The sequence below is a fragment of the Cupressus sempervirens genome, chromosome 10 (genome assembly GCF_028749045.1).
Source record: "Cupressus sempervirens isolate cs-2001-9-10 chromosome 10, ASM2874904v1, whole genome shotgun sequence".
Lineage (NCBI taxonomy): Eukaryota > Viridiplantae > Streptophyta > Pinopsida > Cupressales > Cupressaceae > Cupressus > Cupressus sempervirens.
The window spans coordinates 649,103,502-649,119,302 of record NC_143127.1 but is presented as its reverse complement, the minus strand read 5'-3'; the positions used below and the strand labels follow the sequence as shown (position 1 = coordinate 649,119,302).

At 34.8% G+C, this 15,801-nt stretch overlaps 1 protein-coding gene across 1 annotated transcript in view; it reads right to left on the bottom strand.

The window, feature by feature from the left end:
- The window catches only part of LTO1 (NAD(P)H dehydrogenase (quinone)s), a 155,433-nt gene that overhangs the window by 113,007 nt on the left and 26,625 nt on the right, over positions 1-15,801 (bottom strand). The gene's annotated exons all lie outside the window — the stretch shown is intronic.

Sequence of the window (15,801 nt, the reverse complement as noted above, 5' to 3'; positions counted from 1 at the left end):
GGTATCAAAGCATGAGTGATTCCAACATGTAATCAAAGATATTATTGAGCTCCAACATGTACACCCATTGTAAGTCTCTTCTTTTTTGCATTAGATAGTTAATTTATATTTGAGATGTCTCTAGGTTAGATTTATTGAAACTTATGTCACAATCTTAAAATGGAAAACAAGAAAAAAAAATGTAAGTTTCTTTGAAAAAGAAGCATCCAAAATTGTTTAACATTTCAGATTTAGCTTTTGGCAAAATTTTGTATGCCAATCTTAAAGCTCCCAAAGCCTATGCCCATTGGAGAATCCTTTAGCTGATTTTTGTGTTTTAAGTGTTTTTGACTTCAGTTTTAAGTCTTAAAACTAGCATTTGGCAATAAGTATACTCTACATTTGATTTCAATTGTATGTTTAAGTAGACCGAATTTAGAGACAACCATTCCATCAGCGTGTGGCATTTAAATTTCCTTGTTACTACTCTTTTACTATATGGAATTCAAGTTTGAAACGTAGGCCAAAAAGAGAGCAAACAAGAGGTAGGCCTGGACCTAAGAGATAGAGGCATCGACAGAGTGATCTGAAACAGGCAACCAGCAAGATGACCTTGACTTACTTTGATGGCAATGGGAAGGTTACAGCGAGAGCTTGGGTACATAGGCTTGACACTTATCTTTCTTTGCGTCCCATGACTGAGGAGGATGTCATTTGCTTTGTTGTGTAGCACTTGGATGAGATAACCCATGACTGGTGGTACCATGGTTTAGTATCACTGCACCATGATCAGATAGTATCCTACAAGGAGTTTGGTCATAGATTGGTAGAGAGATTTGACAAGAAAGAACCTGAGAATTATTACAGAGAGCTGGCACAGTTGAGACAGACAGGGGGTCTTGAGGCATTCATTAGTGAGTTTCAGCACTTATCTGTGATGGTGTATGACATTTCAAAGAGGAGACGGGTTATGTTATTTGTTGAGGGACTAGTTGGGCCTCTCAAAGGGTGGGTTAAGTCCTTGGATACGCCTACCTTATAGGAAGCTATGAAAATGGCAAGGAACTTAGAGATGTCTACCCCATGAAGCAATTTTGCTTCCAAACCTACTACTTCATCATATGATAATAAGGCAAACCCTGAGAAGGATGACAAATTTGATTCTAAGAGACCTATGGCAGCCACTTTAGATCAGGAGACTCTTAATGATCTAGGGAGGAGGAGCCTTTGTTTTTAATGTAAGGGTCTCTCTAATGACAAACATGATTACCCTTTGAAGCCTAAGGGTAAAAAGAGGATCATGGAGTGGTTTTACGATGAGGAAGAGAGTTCTAATTTTTCAGAACAGCCAACTGGAAATGAACAAGACACACATGAGGAAGCAGTTAACAATGATGAAGTTATTGATGATTCTAATCTTAAGGTGGTATACCTTTCTAGCATGAGAGAGGACGGATCATTTAGGCTTCCCGGTCTCTTGGCAAGGCAGCGAATTATTGCTCTTATTGATATAGGTGCTACTCATAACTTCATTGATTCACGATTGGTCTCCAATAGGGGTATTGAGACAAAGGAGTTTGAGGGCCTTAGAGTGCAGGTTGTTGATGGTTACACTCTTAAGTATGCGATAAGATGATTTCTGAGCTTCCCAAGAAGCTGAATAACTATTCATTTAAGGCAGATTTTTATGTTGTGGACATGGGGAGTACTGATGTGGTTCTTGGTATGAGATGGTTACACACCATAGAGGACATTTATCTCAACACCAAGGAGATGGAAATGAGGTTCATTAAGGATGGTAAAATTCACATCCTTAAGGCTACTAGAAATAGCAATCTGAAATTGATTTATTTTAGACGTATACAACATCTTGTTGAGCATGATACAATTGATTGGGAAGCAAAGTGTAGGATGTTGCCTACATTTGATAGGACAAAAAAATCACCTACCATCCTAAAATACAACATCTTAGAACTAAACACTCTAAAGTGTTTAATGACTTACCGCCTGGCAGGCCACCTGATAGAGGCATAGAGCACATCACTAAGCTAGAGGGCACTAACCTCATTATGATTACTCCTTACCAGCACCCTAAGTGGTTGAAAGATGGAGTTGCTCGCTATGGGACATATTAGGTTGAGTAAGTCCCCTTTTGCTTCATTAGTTGTTTTGGTGAACAAAAAGAATGGTATGCTTAGGATGTGCATTGATTATTGGATGTTGAACAGAAGGACTATTAAGAACCCATATTCAATTCCATGCATTGATAAGATTATGTAATGTCCCCTTGTCTGGGCCTATGCATTAAGAGTCTGATTTAATCAGAAGAGACTTTTTTCTGACTACTCTACACCTTCATTGAGTTTAGGCAGAAGTAATAGACTTATCAAGAATGTACTGAAGGTTATCCTGAACTGCAATGATCTTTATACGTTGAGCTTGTCTGCACTTTAACAGTACTTCCTTTACTAGTTTTGATACCCGACAGCAAGAGGGTAGTCAACATGCTAATTATGCTACTATGTAGAAGGTTTGCTTCATCAAAATATCTCATTTCCAGACTCTACACTAATTAATGTTTTACCATCTAAGGATTATTAGACAACCAAATTAGTCTTCATAATCAGATACACTCTAATGCCTAAATCCCTTGTAGTGGTTGCTTGTGTCATTAGAATTGAATGAATGAGCAAAGATCTTCTGTCAGTAATGAATCCATTTCCTCCCATAAAATTGTACTCTCAAGATATCACTTTCAATATCCCCATATTCTCATAATATCAATATTAGAAGTATTATCTCGACACCTAATAGTTATGGTACAATAGTGTATCTTGCGAATGTGTTAGAATCTTATCTTCAGCACTCCGATTACTAATGACCCCGTTGATATTGAAGATAACCATTCATGGTAGATTTCATCTGTGTATGATTTCTATATTATCAAGGCGCTGACTGTATTGTCGACTTGTTCATATATGCTGCTTGCAACTCTCGCTGTTTGTATTAGATTGAATCATGTTGGATACTAATGATATCACCATGAAATTCCAGTTTATAACCTAACCACCATGTGCCTGTAGACTCTGTACTGACTCCTTACTGGTTATTCAACAATATTGCAGACTGGTTTAGGCATATTGGATATCGGAATTTCATTTGATGATTGTGTCCATATCTCTTCAACATATTATCTATGTCAATTCTCTAATGGTCGATGCCTGGGTTTAGCATTGAGAATGGTCTCATCTAAGTATCCTCATTTTATGGTCTTCATCTCTGTAGTAGTTGACTCGTCTCTTTTACTGGTTCTTATCTGCTATGGAATCAAATATCTTCCTTCTTTGGCTAAATTACAGATCCTGAGACCCGTTGCGTTATGGGTATTTTCTTATCAATGAATGTTTCTTATGTATGTCAGATGTTGAAGGTGATATCAAATGCTGGATTATCCTATGCTGAATTTGGTTCGAAAACAAAATGCTGAAGTGGTGATTTGCTGACTGTATAAATTCACTGCCTTTAATAATCTTCCTTTCTTATTTTATTTCCTTCCCATGATATCCCTACAATCAGTAGTAATCCCTCTAAATATTTCCACTCGGGATGGAAAAAAAAAGTCGCATCCCTTAAATTTGGCCACAACTACTTTGGCGCTAGTCTTTAATATGACTTTGTATTTTAAATATTGACTGAATGATATGTGTGTGTGTGTGTGTGTGTGTGAAATATGTGTTATTGTTTATCATTTATTTATTTATGATTGTTATTTACTATCTCTTTTAACTATACTATAATTATATTCTATTATTACTTGACAACATTATATAAATACTATGTTCTAAATAATAATTAATTGTGATTACATAATGATATTGTGCTATTTATATTATAAAACTAATATAGTTAATTTAAATGAATTATATTATAATTTATTTATTCATTTTATTTTATTTTTATTTATTATTATATTTTATTGGAAGAAAATTGGGGACATGATAGTCTACCCTTCCTCAAACTGCTTGTCCTCAAGCAATTAGATCCTTTGGTGCATCTTTGATCCTAAAATGACAATTTCAAGTTGAGGTTATTAACATATCATCTTGAAAATATTTCATCATGTTATTCAAAAATAAATAAAAAATATGAATAAAAGTTATCTTGATCTACTGTAGTAACACTTGTGAATTGACTCTTGCTAAATGTCGCTTTCTTTCTGGATGAGTAAGCTTTCAGAGATGTAGAGTCTTTCTCTTAATTCCTTTTTAAGAATTACAACTTCATTAGAATGTCCTCTTTAACTTCAACACTCACTAAGAATGCCCTTGCTCCATCTTGACAAAATTCCCTTAATCTTAATGCTTGCTAAGAATGTTCATGATGCTCGATACTCCTTAATAATGTCCTTACTTTTGACACTCATTGAGAATGTCACTGACACTTGGCACTCACTAAGAAACATATATGAGGATATATGAAAACACAAAGCATGCAAAAAATATATATACATTAGTGTATGAAAAAACAATGCAAACATGAAGTATATGTTGGCCCCAATTGATAATGATGTTAATGTATGTCAAAGAGTCATTGATGTCAAGCCTTAATTGGTTAGACATTATGCTAATTCAATAGAATGTCATATCATTTGATTGATAAAGAGGGTTTGAAGAAAGTAAAGTGATGATGTAAGTGTTAATAAGTGTATGATATTCAATGGGCACTTGAATGAGTTAGACTTTGACAATATACTGTTGGGTTTGATTGTTCTACATGATTTGATTAAGTGTTGAGATCATGTATAAACAAGACAGTTTGGTTGGTAAATGAAGAACCATAGTATTAATCAAGCTATTACAGATGCAATTGACCACCTGATGAAGATGTGAAAGATGTATAGTGTTAACCGAGTAATTACAGAGTTAACTGGGTCTAGTGTTGACCGAGCAAGATGTAATGCTAACCACGCATGGAAAGGAAGAACAGTTTAGAAAAGATTTAATCTGAGGCCAATATGAGATGAAAATAAAGATTGTTCGAGAAGTTTCGAAGATAAGGATGGAGTTAGTTATGAGATCTATGACTACAGAAATTCAAAGAAGATATGATGGAGATTTAACAATTTGAATTGGAGCACAAAGTTTAAGGTGGATGTATATTACCCGAGTCTAGATTCAATGAACCTAAACCTGATGAAGATTTGACAATTGTGATTAAGCAACAAAACCTAGAAAATTCTAGAGGAGCAGCAAAAGTTTTTTATTTAAGGGTGAACTCAATGTTCATTATGGCTGATGAAGTTGAAGAAGCAAGTGATACCCAGAAGGATAAGCAAGCAGAACTGCATTGTGAAGATCAAGCAAGAGAAGTGCTAAATTAATGTGTGAGTAAGTGGATCAGCCAAATGGGATCAGAAGGAAGAAAGAGGACGAAAGAGGAAAGAGATGGAGCGACATAGAGATATGAATAAGCAAGGTAGTGCTAAAACCTAACAGATCATTTCATTGTTACTCTCTAACCATTGTAGCAGAAAATCTCTTAACTGAGTGGACCTTATAGTCTTATTTGTAAATCCATTGTATGGTGACATTCTGTTGAATGTTTTTTAAAACTTTTAGAGTAAGCCACTCTTTAGATATTTCAAGGAGTGATAAGGTCTAGATGATCTTTGGTAAAAATCCTTTAACAAGGTCACATTAACAATGTGTATGCAACCTTTAACAATGTTGGCTCCTAACAGAGCTCACTTTAGAAAAGTGAAATTTTTGGGTTGCTGGTCCCAGGTGGTTTTTCCCTTAACAGGCTTTCCATGTTAAATACTTGTGTCAAAGTTGTGTGGATACTTATTGTGTTGCATGTTTATTTCATGTTTACAGTTTATTGTTGCAACTCAGTATAAGCTAGTGTTAGAAATTTGTCCAGCGCTCTCCTTGGGATTCATAACAAGAGCTTAATCGCCTCCTGTGTACTATAAAGTGAGTGGTTGTATCGAGCATTGACAAATAGGTCTTTTGGTGCAACAGAAACCCCACTCTAACAAGTGGTATCAAAGCTTGGTCACAGGTTCGAATCCTCAGACGCTCGGGTAACGTTGAGGGGGAGATTGTTAGAAATTTGTTCAGCGCTCCCCTCAAGATTCGTGACAAGGGCTTAACTGCCTCGTGTACTATAAGTCGAGTGGTTGTATCAAGCATTGACAGATCGATCTTTTGGTGCAACGGCAACCCCACTCTAACAGCTGGAAGTTTACTCTGATACTCAGTAGAAGAAGTTAAAAGGTGTTTGAATGATTAAGTTGAATGTTAGATCTATTTACCAAGCTAGTGATCTGAAATATTAAAGTGTTTGAGTTTGTGGTAAATTGTTTTGAGGCCTGTAGGACAACTGGTTATAATTGACTCACCCCCCCCCCCAGCTATCTAACAATATACACATTAATGCATGAAGACAGGATGCAAACACAAAGCATACACATTTTAAAAGCTTAGGTAGATTCCTTCCTCTAATTACAAGTTGGAATAAGCCAATGTCAAAGAGATGTTTCTTCATGATATTCTGAACCATACACTCAAAGTTTAGATTGTTGTACCCGCTACCTGAGTTGGTGATGACTAGCTTCTTAGCAGATAGACCTGCATCATATGTTAGTACTCCAACAAGAAAATTTGTATAAGATTATCAATATTGTAAATCAATAAAATATAAGATCCTAAATCCCAATTTAATCTCTTTCTTAAGGAGAGATTGTGATTGGATGCTTAGTTCCAGGAGGAGAGCTTCCTAGGGCTCTAATTGATAGAACAACTCTCCACTAAGCACCATCTCCTCACATTACTTCCTCTTGTTAAGACCTTATGGATAATCAATCTCAAAAGATCCATCTTTCCTAGGAGAGAATTTTCTCTCATCCTAGGCCTTATGGATACCCGCTCTGGGTATATCCATTGTTACATATGCATATGTTTTTTTTCCTTAACAATATATAGTGGTTCCTTTAGAGAATACTCGATTCTCTACCTCACTTCCTTAAGAATATTCAGTTATAAAATATCTTGTGAAGTCCTTCAGAGAGGTTAGCTTCCTGCCTTAATTCCCTCTAGGAATTATGATGTATTATTTTTCCCTCTTATTAGTGGCTACTTGGAGTAGTTTATATCTTCTTTCTATGTAATGTCCCCTTTTTTAGCATTCATAGCATGATGTTGTCGTTAGCCTATTTCCCCATGGTCCCGTAGGCTAACCAGGACATTAAAGGGACTTAGAGGCCATTTGGCCTAGATAGTTTCAGTTGCAGGTCTTTCTAAGGGGTTTTGAGGCAACTTTGGGCATACTTACTATTTATAGTAAGTCATCTTGGATATGGTCGGGCATCCAGTGGCAGCGGTATGTCGATGGTAATTGTTTAAAATCAACAAGAAGACTTGTTTATCATTGATAAGATTTGTTATGCATTGATAAAGCTATTTTATAAAGTTAAATTTAAATATTTAACTTTATTAATGCATAGACTATAGTTTGTGGGAAATATTTAAAAGAGTCCCCTTTATTTTATAACACATTGGAGACATAAGTTACATAAAGGGAGTTATCTTTTATCCCACATTGAGAAAACAAAAGATGGAGCTCTTGTGAGAACACTATAAAAGAAATGGAAGAGCTTCTTTTTAGCATGCTTGGAAATATCAAAGAAATTGGAGAATTTTCTGGAGATCATGTCTCAATAGTTTGAAGGACAAAATCCCTTCAAGCTGGAAATCTTGACGCCATTGAAAGATATGGTCTTGAGATTCAACATAGTAGCAGTCTGAAAAAGCGGAACCAAAAAAGCAAGCTGAAAAAGCGAGTACGAAAAAGCAGTCCGAAAAAGCGGAACCGAAAAAGCAGGCCGAAAAAACAGTTCGAAAAAAGCAAAGCAAAAGGGGCAGCATTGAAGGAAAAATTATTACAGCCGTCTACAACCAGTCCATTGTAGTCTTCTAGCACAAGATTCTCATTGATGCAAATTGAAGAAAAAGTCATTTGAAGCTAGCTGAAATACTATATCAGTCATACGTCCCTTGCATGTGAATTGTTTGACGAAATTCATTGAGCTTTTATCAGCATTTTTTTGAGGGCAGATTTGAGGAGGGTTATTACAGTGGTATCAGAGCTTGCTTGCAAAGTGTTTGACGAAATGTCAAACCACTGAAGTATAAAGATTTTTGGTGTTTGAAGAAGTTATAACCTATAGGGATTATTACATTCTATTGATCTCAACAGATACAATATTCTGAAAGAATTTGTGATTAACTCTAAGAAAACACTAAATTAGTGATTGCTCTTGAATGTATTGATGTGTCATTATATATTGTTTACTGTTATCCTCGTATCCTTTTTCAGTTCCATCTGAATATTGCTGAATTATCAATTCCTCTTACTTGAATCCTTCCCCTGACCACTTCTTGCTATTTGATGTTCCTTCTTTGGTATATGCTACCAGGTACATGTTATGTCTTGCGATGGATGTTATTTGTTAGATGTAGATCAAGGTGTTGATTGCCCTCAGATTGTTATTTGTCAAAGGGCTGATGTTTTACTTCTTCCGCAAATCTTTTACAAGGTTATCTGCAATTCTTCTGTAATGTCTTGTATAATTTAATCATGGGCCGCCATAAAGTATCTACAATCTTTCTTGAAAGTATGATACAACTTTTCACATACTTCACTTTTGACAAAAATTTTTTGTTCTTAGAGGTTGGCCATTATTTAAAATTCACCCTACTGGATAGCAAGATCGTGCTCTAATACCACTGTAATGTCCCCTTGTCTGGGCATATGCACTAAGAGACTTTTTTCTGACTACTTTACACCTTCATTGAGCTTGGGTAGAAGTAATAGACTTATCGAGAATGTACTGAAGGCTATCCTGAACTGAAATGATCTTTATATGTTGAGCTTGTCTGCACTTTAACAGTGCTTCTTTACTAGTTTTGGATACCCGACGGCAAGAGGGTAGTCAACATTATAAGTAGAAGGCTTGCTTCATCAAAATTTCTCATTTCCAGACTCTACGCTAATTAATGTTTTACCATCTAAGGATTATTAGAGAACCAAATTAGTCTTCATAATCAGATACACTCTAATGCCTAAATCCCTTGTAATGGTTGCTTGTGTCATTAGAATTAAATGAATGAGCAAAGATCTTCTGTCAATAGTGAATCCATATCTCCCATAAAATTGTACTCTCGAGGTATCACTATTAATATCCCCATATTCTCAGAGTATCAACATTAGAAGTATTATCTCGGCATCTAATAGTTATGGTACAATAGTGTATCTTGCAAATGTGTTAGAATCTTATCTTCAGCACTCCAACTATTAATGACCCCGTTGATATTAAAGATAACCTTTCATGGTAGACTCAGCCTGTGTATGAATTCTATATTATCACGGCACTGACTGCATTGTTGATTTCTTCATATATGCTTCTTGCAAGTCTCGCTGTTTGTATTAGATTGATTCATGTTGGATACTAATAATATCACCATGCTATTCCAGTTTATAACCTGACAACCATGTCTCTGAGCTGGTCCTCTATACCAGTGAATTGTGTTCATCTGCTGAATAATTGATCTGCAATTTATCTGAGCAATTGATGGTTTCATTGTATCATTCAATTAAATATCTGGCTGCGATTTGAGAACAGAGGGAAACTGATTTTAGTTGCATTGAATCTGCTGCACAATTTCTTGCAATCCAATGCCATTTTGTGGAGTTGGCATAAGCTGTGGTCCATGTTTGATAACCTGTGATTCTTCTGCTGAAGCAGCATTTCAATTATATGCTGACACCATCTGCATTAAGGGGGTGGCGTGAGGTCTGGTCTGGCAGTGCTTTCCCTTATAGAGCTGCGTTTTACTTTCAGCAGCAATTCCATTCTTACTGTGGCAGCGTACATCTTTGTAAGGCTGCAATTAATTACTTCATCAACGTCAACCTCAACTCCCACATTCTTTGTTACAATCAAGTTTTAATGCATATATGTGTGAACATTTGTAAATATCCTATCATTGTTCAATTGCAAAAAAAGTTGGTGCGAGTTATCTTCAGTCTCCTGCAATTAAGTTTTGCATTCATCTATTCTGAAAATTCCAAAAAATATATATATTAAAAAAATCAAAAAAAATTGCAAAATTCCAAAAAACACAAAACAATTCTACAACATAATTCGAAGAGAGCCAGCAGGGATCCTGACAATATCTCAGCCAATACTTGACAGAATTGAATGAAACAAAAACCAAAATGAAGAGCATTCCGTCCTCCATCAAATTCAATGTCAGTTAGAACAATACAGCAAAATACAATCGAAAATGACTATGAACAAACTGTAGCCATCAAAACCCAACAAGATAAATTGCAGAAAATCCAACTTCTATTAATGTCAACCTTCATGCATCGGGCAACTCTTCCGTTTGAAACATTTTCCAATATGTTTAACTTGTTCTCAACCATCCTAACCAACACAACTCCCCTTAACAACACATGGAGCCAATTTGGTGGTTGGTATTTTCTAAAACATAACTATTATTATGCTGTCAACCTTGACAACTTACATAACCTTTGAACTTTTTTATCATGGATTTAATCAACATTCCTATTACATGAATACAGTCATTTGAGACCTCATGAATGCAAAATCACAAAAACACTTTTTGTTCTACCTTTAAGCCCATACATGGCTCAATTAGACGCATTTGCCCATTATGGCATCCCTTGACCTTCGTATTACAAATTCTTCATTATGAACAAATATGGCTTTAATAGCCTCTATTACATCATCATTTAATCATGGATCATTGATGTTTTTGTAGGGTTTCCCTTCCAACAATTTAGGAGCACAAAAGAAACTCTAAGCATATCAGAGAAAAGAGGATGCTACTAAGAAATGTAACAAACTAGTTGATGAAGTAGATATGATGACAATAAAATTACTTGAGAGGGTTCACGTATTGGTTCATGACAATAAAATCAGGATGTCCACGGAAGTATAAAGTGAGATGACAAAGCATAAGAGTATGTGAGAAAGGGTCACAAAACTAAATCAGAGTATAAGATTAAGATAAGATAAGATAAGATAATAATATTAATGCCCAACAAAAAACCAGGAAGGTTTATGGGACACAGCATACAAACAAAAGAGTCGGCTGCAACAGAAACACCAAAACGATGTCAGAAAATAAACAAAACAAGACAAAAGACCAAAATCTTGATTGTTGAAATAGCTATTTGGGAAATTCGAACTCAGGCCCGCCATGCAATTCCTTTCCAATTGACAACGAAAGTAGACATGGTGTTTGTCAACACTAAGATCATGGTTTGTGTGATTTTAATAGTTAAGTCATAAACAAGTTGTTGGAACTTGGAATCATAGTTCAAAATATCGTGTAATGACCCTTGTTAGGGCCTTAGTTGATTTTCACTAAGAATTTCCAATTAGGGTTTGGATTATGTTTGTTTCATACTAAGATACTTCTTACTCCTTAACCCTCTCCTAATCATTAACCCTAAGGCAAATGGAGAATTACTACTACTCGAGTATTGAAATAATCAACTTGATGCTCCCTCATAATTCTCACCCATATTGAGACTCAAATTGATAGAATTACTCCTTCCCCTATGCAAACTACCTGTCCGCTTGGTTGTGCTAATGAGTAATTAAAGAATTATCTTAGTATATATTATTATCTTACATCATAAACATAATGCTTTTGAATAAGCATCCAAATTCATAATACATTTAGTAATTAACATGTTTAAGACTCAATTCCTTACTTCTCTCCCAAACTCAACCCTAGGGAGAGCATCGATATACATGTCGTAGGGCACTTGACAGCATTACATACTATGGGTTTACTCCGCCTTTCCCTACACAATACCATCTATCAACTCTCGATAATATAGCAAGGGAGAAAGGAATAGACTATAAACATTTTAAGTCTTTGTATTACAAAATATACATATAATAATATACTCTATAAATATATATAATTCTGATATATTCGTCACATATATTTTCCATACACACACATAATTTTAAGTTTTCTATTCTTAGCATATAGAAGTTCCATATAAATTAATTCATATATATTTCTAACCCATTCTATATTAATGTATGTCTAAACCTATGTCAATACATTTTTAGTTCAATGGTTTGTATTTAAATGCATACAACAATCCATATATAAATAATTGATTTATTTCTTTAATGTAGTTCTCTTTATAAGATAATTCACTTAATCATTTGTCATTTTAAATATTGGAAAGTCAAGCCTAATAATTAAAGTGATCATTGAGAACATACCTTAAGCATGACTTTACCTATAAGTTGTTTAGTAATGACAAGAATAGATCACCCTGTGATTTCGGATTTTCCCTTTGTACTTAGCCTTTATTAACTTGTTTGACCCTATCAATGATCAATGCAAGGTAGTTTCTTTTCATTCCTTTTATGTTTCTTGTCTTCCAACATGAATGCAAATAAATTACTTGTTTCTTTTGCTCTATAAATTTTCTATTATATATCAGTATTTCATTCGATCATATTGGGTGTCATCATTCAAAAGATCTGTGTTACATCTTGTCCCATATTCTTCCTATTTAATCATATTAGTGATTGCTAAATAATCATTGTATAATCCTAATCACTGCCACTGTATTGCTGACTCAGTGCACACTCTAGTTTTATCGGTGTTAATGCTACTTTCTTATTCCCTGATTGTATTCCTTCTTTGGTTTGGTCATCTCATGTTTTTGCCCAAGCTATACATATACTTAATGACCCGGCATGACCCTATTGCCATTGTTTCATTGGTATGTGTAATTATAAGTTTCACATTACTATTGTATTAACACGCTTAATATTAATAGGATGTATGAATATTGTTGATGACTTTAATTGTATAATATTAATACATTATTATACATAAATGATTGTTTTAGTTGTATTTACATGTTATATGACTTCTACATAGCTGTTTGTATTGCTATGCATGAAGACTGTATGTGAAATGTATGAATACTTAATGGTACCAATATATCTTTGACTTGGTAGATAGATTATCTTGTGATAATTATACATTACATTATATTGTTAATTATTTATTTATATTTCAATTTCACTTTTATTATCTGATTTTATCATATTGATTAATATCATCACCATTGGTATATTTACTAATCACATGTTTATGCTTAAAATTATATACATTGAATGAATAAAAAATGTATTTTTATTAATTATGGTTTGCGATATATCGTTATCAGCAACTTATTACCAAAGGCAAAAATAATCCAGAAAGTGTCGCAGATAAGTCGGCAACTTATCAGGAAAATATCGGGAACTTGTGAATCTGTATTCACTTAAAAAATCTCTTCAAATCTGCTTCAAATCCACAACAAATTGCTCTGCAATGCTACAAATCATGTTCTTTCGCCTCTAAACCCTTTTTTCCCCTCCAAACACCAATTTACAATTAGAAAAATGTAATATGCACCTTTTTGGGCTGCCAGTCCCTCGAAGCGGACTGCGGCCGATAAGTTTACAAACTATTGTGATATTTTACCAGCTTCTCTGTGATATTTTACCAAATTCTCTGCAATATTTTACCAACTTCTTAAAAATATTTTTCGATGTGGAAGTTAATGTGTATTTGCACCTGGATCAAGTTATCGCGATAAGTAGACTTATTGCCAAGAAGTTTGAGCTATTTTGATCTATGGGTGGAATAATGTTTCCTTTAAAAAATCAAAATTTTACAAATGTTAGATATAACCCGTGGAATATTTTATCCGATCCAATGGTGTGAGGAGAGCAGTCAAAACACATGTCATCTTAATAGGGACCCTCGGCTACATTTCAGCTCAACGTTTCAAAATGGAATGCCAACTCAACAATTTTGAATACTGCAGTCACCAGCGGCATCCCCCTTTAACTCGGAGTGAACAATCGAGTAGCCGCAATTAGATCTTCTGCAGCCATGAAAAGGGTGCAGCATCCAGCAACAGGTTTGATCAATTTTCTTTCCTATTCAGTTTTCAAGAGACAAATTACTTTCCTTGTGAACTAGTTTTCCTAGAAATCTGTCATGTCATTTTCTTTTCCATTTCAGATAACAGCACGGTCATGAACCAGATGAAGAGCAAATTCCAAGTCATTTTTCTTGTCTAGTTGTCATAAGCTAACAGAATAGGAGTTGTTACAAGATCAGTGATGATACTTGTTGATGTGAGTTTTGTTCCACTACAACATGCAGAATCAAACACTCAATGTTTCAAGGTGAAACACAAAACATCCAATCCTCTCCTGAATAAGGATGCTCATATGCTAAACAATGTAGATGAATCATGTGATCAAATGACACAACCTCAAGGTTCCTTCCTATTGTAAACTTCCACTCAGTTATAATGATGTCTTATGTTAGTTATGGCAAAGGGACTTACGCTACTCATTCAATGGATATCAACTTGGCTTTAACTTCTTCTAATTACTTCCAACAAACAAACTTCAAGTAAAAAAAATCTAATCTAGCTTTAAGAATGCAAGAAGATGTTGATGAAGGGTGAGCCTCTAACCAATCCTTACTTCGTCGTATCAACTAGGTATAGGAAGGTGCTATCTTCTATGGATGCAAAAATAATTTTCACATTGTCAATATTCATCCAAATACCTTGTGAAAACGCAATCTAAATGAACATCTCCAATAGAAACTGAACACTTCGACTTCAGGCACAAACCTAACCTTGCATTGCTACTCACAATCAGCAAGTACCAAAAGGTATGAGCACTAGCTCCACTATTAATCACCATTCAAAAATATCTTCCATTCATCTACTTCTACTTAACATGAAATAAAATCCTAAATGAGGAATTGGAGAAACCATTCAACACTTCAGAACACCATTAAGTAATCCATCATGACGACCAACAATGAATCATCAAGTACTTTGATAGCATTATGGAAACATTTTCAACAAGTCTCATCCTACTCTAGTTCTACTCTTACATCTAATCTACTCTCTAGCTAATGACTAGCTAACAATTACAAATCAGAAGGCCTTGGCATTTCATAGTTGCTCAACTACAATGAAGGGTGAAGAATGATTCAAGATAAGGGCCAAGATTTATCCCTACGTACCCTAATCAGGGTTTCCACACTATCAACCAATTACATGAAAGCACCACCATGTGGGCCAATAAGAAAATTATAATACTTTTGAGAGCCAATGAGAAAATTGTACATATGGCATAATATGATTGAATGTGCCTATAACTGGAATTTTCTAATTGGTAGAAGACAAATGAGCACCACCACAGCATCCTTATCTTGTATACTTGATCAATTCCTTTGTGATGAAAAATATCTATTGATACTCAACATTATCAAGCCTTCAATTGTGATGGCATATTCCCAAATTGCTTCATCTTCTCAAATTTTCTCCATCTTCTTTCTTGGAAATTTTCCTGTGGCCATGATTTGTACTTGCTTGTACTTGTAAACTTGAATCTTGAACTCTTTGAAGTGACAAAGTCTTCAAGTACATGAGATCTTCAATCTAAACTTGGATTTCCGGAAGAACAACAAATTATCTGAACCGCTTGAGCAACAAAACTTGTTAGAATAGATGATAAGTTTGTGCACCTCATCACAAATTTGAATATCTGTTAATTTTAGCTTTCTACCCTCTTGATTAGGTTAGGATTGTTAAGAAGGCACCCATGCTGTCTCATTCAGCTCTCAAACTCAATCCTTGATAAAGGGATCAATCTGAGGGGTTATAATTTCA